General features: G+C 40.1%; 1 long non-coding RNA gene across 1 annotated transcript in view; it reads right to left on the bottom strand.

The window, feature by feature from the left end:
- The window catches only part of LOC308067967, a 168,441-nt gene that overhangs the window by 122,029 nt on the left and 33,344 nt on the right, over positions 1 to 13,068 (bottom strand). The gene's annotated exons all lie outside the window — the stretch shown is intronic.

Genomic DNA, 13,068 nt, shown 5'->3' with positions numbered 1-13,068 from the left:
TGGGTCCTGTACTCTGGTCACAACAACAGCCCACACAACAGTACAGGCCTGGGGCAGAGCGACTGGAAAGCTGCCTGGTGGAAAAAGACCTGGGGTTGCTGGTCAACAGCCAGCTGAACATGAGCCACCATGTGCTTAAGTGGCCAAGAAGGCCAATAGCACACTGGCTTGTATCCAAAACAGCGTGCCCAGCAGGACTAGGGACATGATTGTCCCCTTGTACTTGGCACTGGTGAGGCTGCACCTTGAATCTTGTGTTCAGTTTGGGCCCCTCACTTCAAGAGGGAGGCAGAGGTGCTGGAGCATGTCCAGAGAAGGGCAATGAAGCTGGTGAAAGGTCTAGAGAACAAGTCTTACGAGGAGCAACTGGGGGAATGGGAGGTGACTCTGAGGGTAACTCATCACTCTCTACAACTACCTGAAAGCAGATTGTAGGCAGGTGGTCTCTTCTCCCAGATAACTAGTGACAGAACAAGAGGCAATGGTTTCATGTCACTGCATGGGAGGTTTAGATTGGATATTAGGAAAAGTTTCTTCACTGCAAGGCTGGTCAAGCATTGGAACAGGCTGTCCAGGGAGGTGGTGGATTCACCATCTCTTCAGATATTTAAAAAACATGTAGATGCAGTGCTTAGGGACATGGTTTAATGGTGGACTTGGCAGTCCTGGGTTAATGGGTTAATGGTTGGACTTGAGGATCTGAAAGGGCTTTTCCAACTTAAGTGATTATATGATTATATGATTCTAAGTAGTCCGTCTGCTGCCAGTGAGATAGCTCATCTGAGTAAAGGGTTATAGCATTAAGCATGTTAGAGTTCAACACCAGAAAATGTTTTTCAATAGGTGTAACTTTGCTAGCCTGAAATCATTCCTGATAATCCCTCCGTGGTGAGTTGGCCCTGGATGGACCCTAGGTGCCCACCAAAGCTACTTTATCACTCCCTTCCTCAGCTGAACAAGGGAGAGAAAATATAATGAAAGGCTTGTTGGTCAAGATAAGGACAGGGAGAGAAAATTCAGCAGTTACTGTCATGGGCAAAACAGACTCAACTTAACTTAAAAATTAATTTATTACCAATCAAATCAGAGTAAGATAATGAGAAATAAAACCCAAACTTAAAACCACCTTCCCCCACCCCTCTCTTCTTCCCAAGCTTACCTTCACACATGATTTTCTCTCCCTCTTCCTTGCCAGTAGCACAGGGGGACAAGGAATGTGGGCTGTGGTCAGTCCATCACATGTTTATGCTACATTTTCCTCCTCAGGGGGAGGGCACCCTCACTCTTCCCCTGCTCCAGAATGGGGTCCCTACCACTAGAGACAGTCCTTCATGAACTTCTCCAGCATGAACCTTTCCCACAGGCTGCAATTCTTCAGGAACTGCTCCAGTGTGGGTCCCTTCCACAGAGCACAATCCTTCAGGATCAAACTGCTCCAGCGTGGATCCCCAACAAGGTCACAAGGCCTACCAGCAAACCTGCTCCAACCTGAGCTCCTCTGTCCACAGAGCCACAGGTCCTGTTAGGATCCTGCTCCAGCATAGCCTTCCCATAGGACCACACAGGCCACAGAAGACCACATAATAAATAGAAATTAGAGGCTGCTCTGTAATACAAATAAACTTACACTGAGGAGAGGCATGTGCTGCTGGAACAAAATCGACCACTTGTGCATGTGATTTCTTCAGTATTGGGTGGGAACAATGTCCAATTATAGGCTTTTCTTACAAAATAAATTAGAACTTCAATGAGGGTATCAACTAATTATCTCCTAGGAAAAGGGCTTTAATTTGATGTTAATAGGGCTAAAGGAATATTTAGCTCCATCATTTATGTACAAAATAGTGCTATAAGCCCTTCAGTATCAAAACGCTAAAAAGTGCTTAAATAGTAGTCATGGTCCCACACAGTAACCTTGCTACCTTTTCCCACTTGGAATGATGTACGGAAAACTGCCAAAGCTGCACCACAGGATTAATTACAGACTCATCACAGAATTCTAAACTCACAATACTTAGGCAGCAAAGAGCAGCTCTCTAATAGATTTAATCAACTGCTGGGTAAACTCTCAGACTAGTAGAAGACGTGACATAAAAAGAGACATCAATGAATTTGAGTAGGCTACAGTGTCATTCACAAGGCTTTTTTCTTGAGAAAAAAAAGAAGAAAAAAAAAGACCACTGACCCATTACGTGCATTCTTCAACAATATTCTAAATAAAGTGTTCAAACAGAATAAAAAAAAATAATTAAAAGTGTCAGAAGTCGTGCTTACTTTACATCGAAGCCTGAAAATAAGTAGTTTCTTAACCTACTAAAGGTGATCTTCCTTGCCAGAAGGACTCCTACCAGGAAATGTAAGGGTAGCTTATCTGAAGGTTTTCTAACTGTTAGATGCTATAAATGTCATTCCCTACTGTTGGCACCAGGTTGCCATTTAGCTCTCCATACACAAAACAGGGGATGCCCTTTCCTAAATTTGTTTAAATGTCTAAGGGTATTGCCTTGGTCTCTCACATAGTACATTATTTTATAGCAAACACAAACAAGTGCACTAGCACAGCCAAACTGTCTTAAAACCAATTAAAAATAAATAGCACCTGAACTAACTCACTGTCAATTAGCAAGTAGTTGATTGCTTTGATAATCGCATCACAGAAGGGGCATCCACAGAAATTCAATCACTCCAAAAATCAGTAGTATCCCAAAGGCTAGGCAGACATACACAAAGCAGTTCTGGAGCACAGGAAGGTTAATTTTCTCTCCCTCTCAACATCCACTACCCTTCCTCAAGAAAGGGAGATAGAACCAGGCCATTTTTCCCTCTAACATGCTAAAGCTTTCAAATAGCTCCCAGGCATTTTAGAAGCAGTTGTACAGTGTTTGCTTGCCACTTTCAATTAAACATGGTACAGCAGTCTGATGTCACTAGGATCTACTAATACGAAGAGTTTATTTAAGAGACTGTTCAAACTCCAAACAAAGAACTATTCACAGAGGTCTGCACTTTCTGGATAAACGCTGGGGCAATTTATAGAGACAAGAACAGGAAGAACAACACAAAACACTACGTTCCTGTCTTTAAACTCTCCCAACATTTGGTGAATCCAGATAATTTACTGCACAGGGCCAAAATGACTGACTTGTGAGATTCTATAAAATCACTGCTAGTTTTATGCATCTTGTTAGAGGCAGTAGGCCTACAGAAGCAAAACTATTAGTATTTGAGCCTCTAGTAGATTCATATACCATTGCATTTAACAAAGTTCCTTACTCCATATGCTTTGGTTAAATGGAAGCTTTTCTGGTTGGCCATTCTTCTATTTTACCATTGCATTTTCAACGGCTTCAATACACAAGGCCTGAGGAGAACAAAAGTTCAGAAAATCACATTTTTTCTGGGCCTCTGAAAAGGAGGCAGTGAGCAGCTTCAAGGCAGCAATAGAGAGCAGAGCAAAAGTGGGTAAGAGAGGTAAAGACAGGAAGACATTTAAGGATTGACTGGGAAACTAGAGTGGAAGGAAAGATAGCAGAAAGGGCATGGAAAGGCTTGGTAACTAGAAAGAAGTGATCAGGGGAAAGGGTTCTTAGAAGTCTCTGGTTTTTTAAGTCAAGGGTGCAATTAACTCTATCATGAGAGTTCTGAACTGCAGTTCCATACAAACACTTCAAAAAATATGTTAAGGTACTCACCAGACTCAAATATGGCTACTTAACAGAGCTGTTACTTTAACTAGGCATTTATCAAGTCTACCCACAAAGTTTGGCCCCAGCATCACATAACTTGATCTATTGGACTCCACTGCTTTGACTCACAAGTTGTTTCAGGCTTAACTGCACTGCAACATTATGAAAACCAAACAGCAAAGCACACCTGGAAGATCTCTAGATCTTCTTGTTAAGCCCCAGACAAAAGGCCTGATCAACTCCTTCCTTTTCCAAATAGTGCCTTCAATAATTTAAAGAATTGGAGGCAAAAAATTATTTTGAACTTTGCAAATGCATTAGGAGTAGAAAATATTTGCATGAAAAATGATGATAAAATAAAGCCTAGTAATCTCATTTATATAAAAAGGAAAAAGAAATATTGCACTCAGTTGTACTCAAAAGGCATAGGATTATCACAACAAAGTCATATCTCCCCATGTAAACAGTTTGTTTGCTTTTCATATATAACTCAGAAACTGAAGGAAGGGAGAATCAATCTCACTTTTATTGATTGTGCCTGCTTCTAATCAGGTTCCCTGCCTGTTTTTCACACATGAAGATACAGCAATGTCTGAGTAGCAAACAATGCAGAGAAATGCTGCTCCTTTAAAATTAACATTCCCCCAGACTTTTTTTTTAATGTCATGGAAGCTTTTCTATTGCTGCCAGGCTTTATACATCATTGATTTACAAAACCTTGGGTTTGATATTAGATTGACTTGACAGTGGCTCACATAATGAGTAAAATTTAAAAAGCAGCGATAGATTATACTCTTGGCATGCAGACCCAAGCCTGAATGGAAGTTGGAGAGAGAGAAGTGCCTTCCTTCCACATAACTGTGGCCTCTCGGGGTGTTTAACATGTGGTCGTTCTACTCAGAAAAGCAAGTAAGTGCATGCTACTCACTGCATGTAGCCACCGTTATTTCTGCTTTGCAGAGGTAAAAATCCAGTGTCTTCTGCATTGATTTCTTGGTGGCACGGTATTTGCACAGAGGCAACTAAAGCCTGCAGAATTTTTATGCCTGCTAAGGACCAGAAGATAACTCACCTTGGGTCTCAGATACAGGGGGACAGGTCTGCAGGGCTCTGGGCACTGAGCAAGTAATTTGATTTAGGAAAGTGAGCCTATCTGATGAAAGGCTTTGAGATACCATAGAAAGCCAGAATCCAATAACAAAAGTGTTTAATCAGACTTTTTTTTTCTTTTAAGACTTTTGGGGTTCAGCCCACAGCCTTTCTCAGATAAAAAACCTTCATTTCCTAGAAAATTACTTCCCATTTCACAGGTGCTCAAGAATTATATCTCAGTTCTTTCACTAATATTTCCAAATCCCATATTTTAACCTACAAATTATTCTAATGTTTCCTCACATTCATATTTGTCAAAATACCAAAAAATTACAATAATTAGCTATGTTATGTAAGCCTAGGCAAAGAGAACCTGTGTATGACAGGACCAAACAGACTCAGTGCAAAATGAAAAAAGGAAGTAAAGGAAAAACTAAGTAGAAAGACTTAAAACAGCTTTTCCAAAGGTATACATGGATAATATAAATTATGTGTGGTGCAACTCAGTAAGAAACTGTCTAATCCATTGCTTAAAATACAGCTGCCCCAGGAGTACAGTTCCACCCTGTTTCCCCTCCATGAGAAGGACAACCTCCCTAAGGTCCTTGCTGCTCCTATACATGACCAGGACAATCTCCAAATGACAAGAGTAGCAGCCACACTCTTTACCACTGACTGTGTGGATAAGAATAACGGAACTCTGACTGCAACTAATATTTTCTGTCATTCTTGATATATAAGTATGAAATTTCTTAATAATCAAAATGTTATTTGAAAAATATTACGTTTTTTTCACTACTGGGTAGATATTTTCGCAAGGTAGAAACAGAAAAGATTCAGCTCCCTACCTTGATTCCATTTTTCCTGGGTGCTTTGTCCACATGCTTTTCTAGTCAATCCATGCACCAATTCTGAATTAGGCAAGATGCTGAAACAGTTAGAACTATGTTTTTTCATCCTTCTACAAAAAAACTACAGCAAGTGTGCACAGCCCTGAGCAATTGCATGACAGAAAATGAAGCTCAGCTGTGAACCCAATATACAGAGCTGACAGGCCCATCACACCCCCAAACTGGAATTCTAGTAAGAATCAGAGCAGATGCAGTTTAATGTTGAAATAATTGAAAATATAAAAATGAAACACTTTACCAGTTGTAAAGACAATGTTTCTGAAAGTTTTATTTCCCCAAAGCTTATATATTTTCATTTGTATACTGATGTGTCTTTTGTGAGATCAAAACTCAATTTTTGATCAGTTTTGATTTCTAGATAGCCTCCTAAGATGAATAGCATTCAGCAAAATTAATCTCGTATACAGAATAGTTTGGATGAAAATGTCGTTTCCATCAGCTGCATCAGAATGTTTGCCCCAGCTTTTACTTTGAGTTTGTATTATACACTTCTTTTTTGGATAACTCTCAAACATCCTTTTCTCCAAAGATTAACACATTTCCTGTGAAATTATAGTATCCCAAAGGAGAGAATTTAGTTACCTGCAATGCTGCGGTTTTGGTATTGGTTTTGGTTTGTTTTTTTTTTTTTTAGATTTCATTAATGAGCTCCTCTTTTTCACTCACAGTTCCTTCAAAGTAAAAGTGTTTTAGGAGGTAGGTTTAGTCATGATGTTTTGATTCCAGAACTTATCTGGGGGGTGGGGGGAGGCGCGGGGTGGGGTGTAATGGTTTTGTTCTGCTGCGTTTCTTTCAGTATTAATTGTAGATAATCTACTGTGAAAAAACTCTCCCAATTTATCAGAGTTCCTGCCTGTGGCATTTCCCTTTAGCCCAAGGATAAATCTTTCTAACTCTGGCAAATGTCAGGAATGCTCCTGTGATACAGGTGATCCTACAATAATAAAAATCAACAGCTAAAAGGAGACTTTATTGTAGATATTCATTATGATACTTACAGCCTGTTATAAATTTTCATCTCATTCTTATTTAATAAAGGCTATATATTACTATCCTCTATATCATTGTGACCAAAACCAGAAGACCATCTTGAGTTATGATGTGCTATATACATTATCATTTTTACAGTAAAGCTAAATGCAGAAGTTATCATATTGAGATCATATCTAAAACAGTGAAATGGGTGCTAATATTTTTATATCACGACAAGGATTTGTACCACAGCAAAGACAAAAGAAAGTTAAAGTCTTTATCAGAATACAACAGTCAATTGATTAAATGTTTGTAAAAACACTTCAGCAGTCTGCAACACACCTCACCTTTGCCAGAATCAGAGCCATCATCTTGACACCATCCCAATAGCCACCAGCAGCACTGTCTTTTCAGTTTCCCTGGTTACTCACAGATTTTGTTGAAGACAAGCATGGCTACTTTTCCAAAGTATAAAGTTTGTCTCATCTGGAACATGCTGAACAAAGCTTCAGCACACAGGGACATTACGAGGTTACACAGCATACATAGTGCCAGGCTAAGGAATACAGAAAATTAACATTTCTCACCTTCCCAGTATCTTAGCACATTTATTTTTATTTTCTAATACTCTTTTTGCTGGGCAGAGATATCATTATTCTAGTTTCCTGAAAATTACATTAAAATAGCTGCACTAACATGTTTCTTTGAGTTTTCTGCCCTCCACAAGCAAACAAAAAAGATCCAAAGCTTTCCTTTGGAAAAAGAGCATGCCATTCCCAAACATGTTTCTCAGGACAATTACCAGTCATGTCAAGCATTGTCCTGAAACCCAAGCAGGAATTACTTGCTATTTTGTTTCCCATTTTACATTGCTTAGAAAACACTGCCTTTGTCTCTGCATCAGGGAAACTTATTTACAATTGCAGCTCTGTTGATTTCTCTTATGACAGTGTCAAGCCATTTATATATGAGAGGAGTAGCTGAGCCCATTACTTTATCACCAACACACACTTTTTCAAGAACACAGACTATGGAAGCAAAGCTTTGCATAGAAAAGCTTCGTTTGATTTTTGTCATCTTTGAGCCAGTGCTTAACCATCATCCCATTTTCAGATGTGTCACTGGATACTTCTGAAGTAAGGAAATCAACTGTGTTCTCCCAGTTGTTGTGTGTGCGATGTTGACTCCAGTCTGGAAAACCACCCTGCCAGAACAACTCTAAAGGGAGTATGCAAATCCTTTTTAGTAACACTATTCACCATAAAACATCAAAACACTATCTGAATACATCTGGGAGATGAACAATAATTTTGTTCTGGTCAGGCTAATCTCTAGTCTTTAGTATAAAATCACAGCTACATGAGTGGGATGAGAAATAGAGTATTCAATGAGCTAAAACACTGAATGAGAACTTTCAGAAGGGTCTATATTCTGCCATTAAAATCACCATGAACAGACACATAGATTACAGAGAAATTTGTATTTTTTCCCATAACATTTATCAGAAGGCCACAGTTTACATCAGTGCTAAGTTTAGAAGCATAGTTTTAATACTTCTTATTTCACAGCAAAAAAAAGGGCATGAGGACACTGTGGGGGACAATCTTCCCAGTTTGGAAGGAGTTCCACCAAAAATTAGAGAAACTGATGATTGTTTAAAGGAGCTACTTTTTTCATGGTGGTCAAATATTTCAGAGAGAGTTTCTTTAGAGTTGGAGTATGATTAAAATTGTGGATGTGTTTAAGGATGTCAAATAACTTGCCGATTAAGACAAATGGATATTGCGCAAAACACACTGAACCTTGTGAGAATTCAGTCACAAGATCTTCTTTGTAGTACATACGGCTTAAGCATGCTTCCAGGTTTGGTTTATCTTTTTCCCAGAGCTTTGATTTTGATGTCACCAGCAGAGCATCCTGAAATGCTGTTTGCTTTAGCAGTCACTTCAACACTACAAATCCCCGCCAAAGATATGCTTTCTTACCAGTTATACCATTGTCCTGTCCCCAAAAATATTAACCCTAAGAGCAATTGGAACCTCTTTGCTCTGTTGCCATTGCACAATGTGCCTTTGTGGAAGCTGTACACACATCTCTTGCACAGTGACAACACATTAGATCTCCCCTCCTCCCATAGCAGATTTTGTATGGATAAAGCAATTAGATAAAGCATCATTGGTCCATTCTGAGCATTAAGCAGAAAACCCTTCGGGTGATTCTCTCAATATTCCATGTACATATGGACACAAAGTAGATTCACCCCACTACCAGCACATACTCTCTGTCATCTTAGGAGACAGCATCCTGTGGTTGGAAAAGGCCAGGTTCAGCTCCCAGGATGGCCACCTGCTCTCTGCACGACCTCAAAGATGCCACCTGTTCTAAAAATGGCCAATGAGTCTGAAGTGTTAAAACTGGCATTTCTTCAGTGTAGTTTTCAGAAACCATTCATTTCATTCAGAAATACAGGTAGTCTCTAGCATCTGGGCAGGAGAACAGGGGGCAGCTCCTACAGAAGAGGAAAGATAGAAAGTCCTGGGTGCCTCAAGCCAGGCCCTCCAGAACCAGCAGCTGTCTTAAGGCCTTGAATCTCTTTGTCATTCTCCTCAATCTATAAAATGGAGACAAGAACATTTTCCTCCTGCCCAGGGATTGTGTGGATAAATACATTCCTGTTTGTGAGGCGCTTAGATAAGATAGCTAAGGGAGCTATGTAAGTTGATGGATTCCTTGATCTTAAGGAACTGTACTCTTGAAAGAAGCAGCTTGACTGAGTTATAAATGTCCACATTATTCACAATATGAAACTGCCAAAAGATAAAAAACATTCTAATGATATTTGAGAGCAGGAACTCCCCTTCCCCCCCCATACTTTGAGGACTGTCCCTTTGGATACGGTATGCCTTTCAGTGAGAAGGATTCCCTATTGTTTTCTTCCCTATTCTTTATAATGTAAATGTAACCTCATTTATTTATTTATTTTGTCTCCGAGGCCTCTTTTCATCTGGCAAGATGGCGGGAGAGGGGGGTGGAGGGAAGAGGAGCTTAAGGAGGGGGGCTATTTAATAATGTCCTATTAATCGCAGTGCACTATCAGCAGGCTTTAACCCTGTTCCAATTCTTTGATTGCTTTTTAGGGATTAGAGCAAACTTCATTGTCATCCATTGCATTGCATATGGGTAAATTTGAGTGATATGTACACAAAATATAGATAGGCAGATAGTGCATAGATGTATGTGCAGAGTATATACATGCATTTATATAGCTTGTACACACACACATAAAAATAAGCTACGTCTCCCTGTATGCCATACGAGAAAAATCAAATCAAGGCACGGAGAAACTGAAAAAAACCTACATGTATCATTCACCTGATTTCAATTGTGACTCCCTTTGAACCTCGGCCAAATCATTTTGTACATTAAAAATTGGTCAGGGATGATAAGATTCCATTTTCATGGTTGGTAATGCAGAACCGGTGAAAGAATACAATTACAGACCCCTGAGTAAACTCTGCGAATGTCAACTTGATGTAAATGATCAAGTGTCGACAAAGGGCTGGTGGGAGGGGGGGCAGGCAGAGATGGAGGGGAAAGAGAAGGAGAGGAAGAGACAGAAAAAGAGGCTTCAACTTCTTCAGCAGCCTCTCAGTGACATGCCAGCACCTTCCCCGCCCCAGCCCTTTAGGGACCCAACCTTTCTGAGCCAACACGGTGCCCAAGTCTCCCACAGCTGCCACCGCCATTGGCCTGGGCCATGCTGGGGTTGTGACACAAGTGACCTGCCCCTGTCTCCAGCAGGCCAACAAAAGCAAGCAGCCAGCACAAAGAATTCCTGCAAAACAATAGCACGACTCCACATAAATCCTGCAAGAGCCCAACACCCATTAAAGGACTGCCAGACCCCAACTCCTGCACTGAGCGGCTGCATGACTGCAGGTGCAAGAGCCCCCAGTGTCACGCCCAAACCCTCCTGGCTGCCCTCCCGTGCACCAGCCCCAGTGTTGCCCAGGCGCAGGCAGCTTTGCTTGCTCCTCTTCACCTTCCCTGTGAGCATCAAGTTGATGCCATGGCAACTTCTCTTTCTACATTGAGCTGACGTGGGAATTTGAAGCAGGATGCTATGACCAAGCAGGATGCACACAGGCTCAGGGACTGAAAAGGAGGCAGAGCTGCTCATCACTCATTAGGGAGATCAATGGTTTACAGGCTCCCAGAGCATGATCTTTATTTTCCTTACACCTCATAATTCCCCAATGAAGTGGATAAATACCTTCTCATACAGGCAGGTAAACTGAGGCACAGACCAGTGGAAGGATTTAACTGTGTTTCCAAAACAAGTCTTGAGCTGAGGACTGAGTGCTGGGCACCTGTTTCCTCCAGCTTCATGTTGACCACTAGCCCACGCTGACTCTGGGTGATAAGGAGAGAGTTCACACCCAGGTCACGGCCAGATCTCATTGAGTCCCACACTGCCGTGAGGAGAAGACTGCAGTGACCTTCTGGGAGGGAAATACATATCCAAAACCCTTTTGCCACTTGTGAGCTGAAAACAGGAGCAACATTTCCATTTATTTTAGAATTATCACCTGAGCTGATTAAAGCGCTTATCAACTTCAGTTGTTCTTTACATGTTGTTTTTGTTTCACATTTCAAATATTTTTCCTGTGCGCACTGCATAAATTATTGAAACATTATTTTATTTTTCCATCCCCCTGTGACAGAAATAGGTTCTCTGAATGGAAATCTTGCCCTAATCAGTTTTATTTGTCTTGGTTTCTCTCTTCAATATCACTACTGCTTTTGGGTTAGTGAACAACTAACACCAGTTTGCTTCTGTGGAGAACAAAAAGCACTGTGGGCTGATAGACAGGGTACTAAATTAAAGGTTATTCCAAAATACATCACTGGTGGCTAGGAAACAATAGGCTTGTGAAACTTTTTGCAAGCTGGGTGGGAAAAGAAGATAACATGCTGAAGTTAGACAGGATGGGGATTGTGTAGACCCTAGCACCCCTGCTTCCCATTGAGCCCTAACCTCAGTGCAAAACTTGCTTGGTTCACAGCTACCTCCAGAATTGGCCATCAAGAATATGAGACAGTGAAAAAAGCAAGCCCCGTGGTGCCAATATATGGGCTTAGGTTTATATCTTAGATAAAAATGGCATAATAGTATTGTCCGTTCCTAGCCTGTACTCAGTACTTCTTACTCACTAATACAGCAATAAAGCCTGATCACCCTACCAAAGCACTGTTACAGAAGCACCCACTTAAAATGTTGCCTTTTCGCCTCCTTTTCAGTGCTGTGCATGCCATCCTAATTATAAGCAAAATAAAATTAAGCAATGGTATGCACACGATATCCTACTAAAAGCAAATGGCATAATCAAGTTTGATGTAAATGTGATGCAACTTGCTTAGCTGGTAAGGGGTCTAAACTCTAGCTAACTACCTGTACTTTAAAATTAGCTGTGCTCAAAATATCTCAAGCAATATTATTAAAGAGCCAAGTGATGTTCAGAATGTTAGCAGGACTGTTCTGATTTTGAAGCACAGTTTCAAATAAAATGAATTTTAAACAGTTCAAAACGTTGCAATTTCTCACCTGCACATATGGCTTATGACAAATTTGAATACTGAGTGTTATCTGAATCTTAAACTCTGAACCAGTGTACATAAATACAGTTAGGGGTGTTGGGCACTGCAGTCAAATTTATTAGCTTCTCAGGCTAAAATTATTTAAACAGTTATTATTTTTTTCCCTTTCCCTCCCTTGATTCTACATTCATGGTTCTCCTAAATGACACAAAATTATACATTGAATTTTTCCTCCCATGTCACAAACAAACTGGACTGAACCCCTTAACCAGGTGAGTTAAGTCAAAGCACACTATCCTTTTGACAAACTTTACTGTGTGTTGCTAGTCTTTGCAGATCATTACAGAAATTTAAATACAGTTGGTCTTTACTGAATGTAAGAATATGAAAGCATTTTTTCTATGTCCTACTCATATAATGAGAAAGATCTCAGTTAACATGAATTAAATCTACATGGTATTTTTATAAAATACAGCACAATCTATTTCAGCAAATGCAGAAATGACCATTTTTATCTAACATTGCTGAAGCATTCTAGATTTGACATAAAAAAGCTGCAGCTCTAATATTAGATTTAAATAGTGCAAATTACAGCACATGTTAAATAACTATTCCCTTGTGTATTTATAGCTTTAGGTTCTGAACTTGCTGTCTTGCATATTTTTCACACAGTCATGTTAAAAAGTTTTCAGTCCCTTCACTGATATTTTATTATTAATAATGATTAACATCTCATTATTGTTGTCACACTGAAGATGATTTACCAATACTGTTTTGTTAATAAATGTGGTGGAGGCTTTATTCTGTAA

The sequence above is a fragment of the Falco punctatus genome, assembly GCF_963210335.1.
Source record: "Falco punctatus genome assembly, chromosome: 7".
In the NCBI taxonomy this organism is placed as follows: Eukaryota; Metazoa; Chordata; class Aves; order Falconiformes; family Falconidae; genus Falco; species Falco punctatus.
This window is presented reverse-complemented; position numbering and strand designations above follow the sequence as displayed.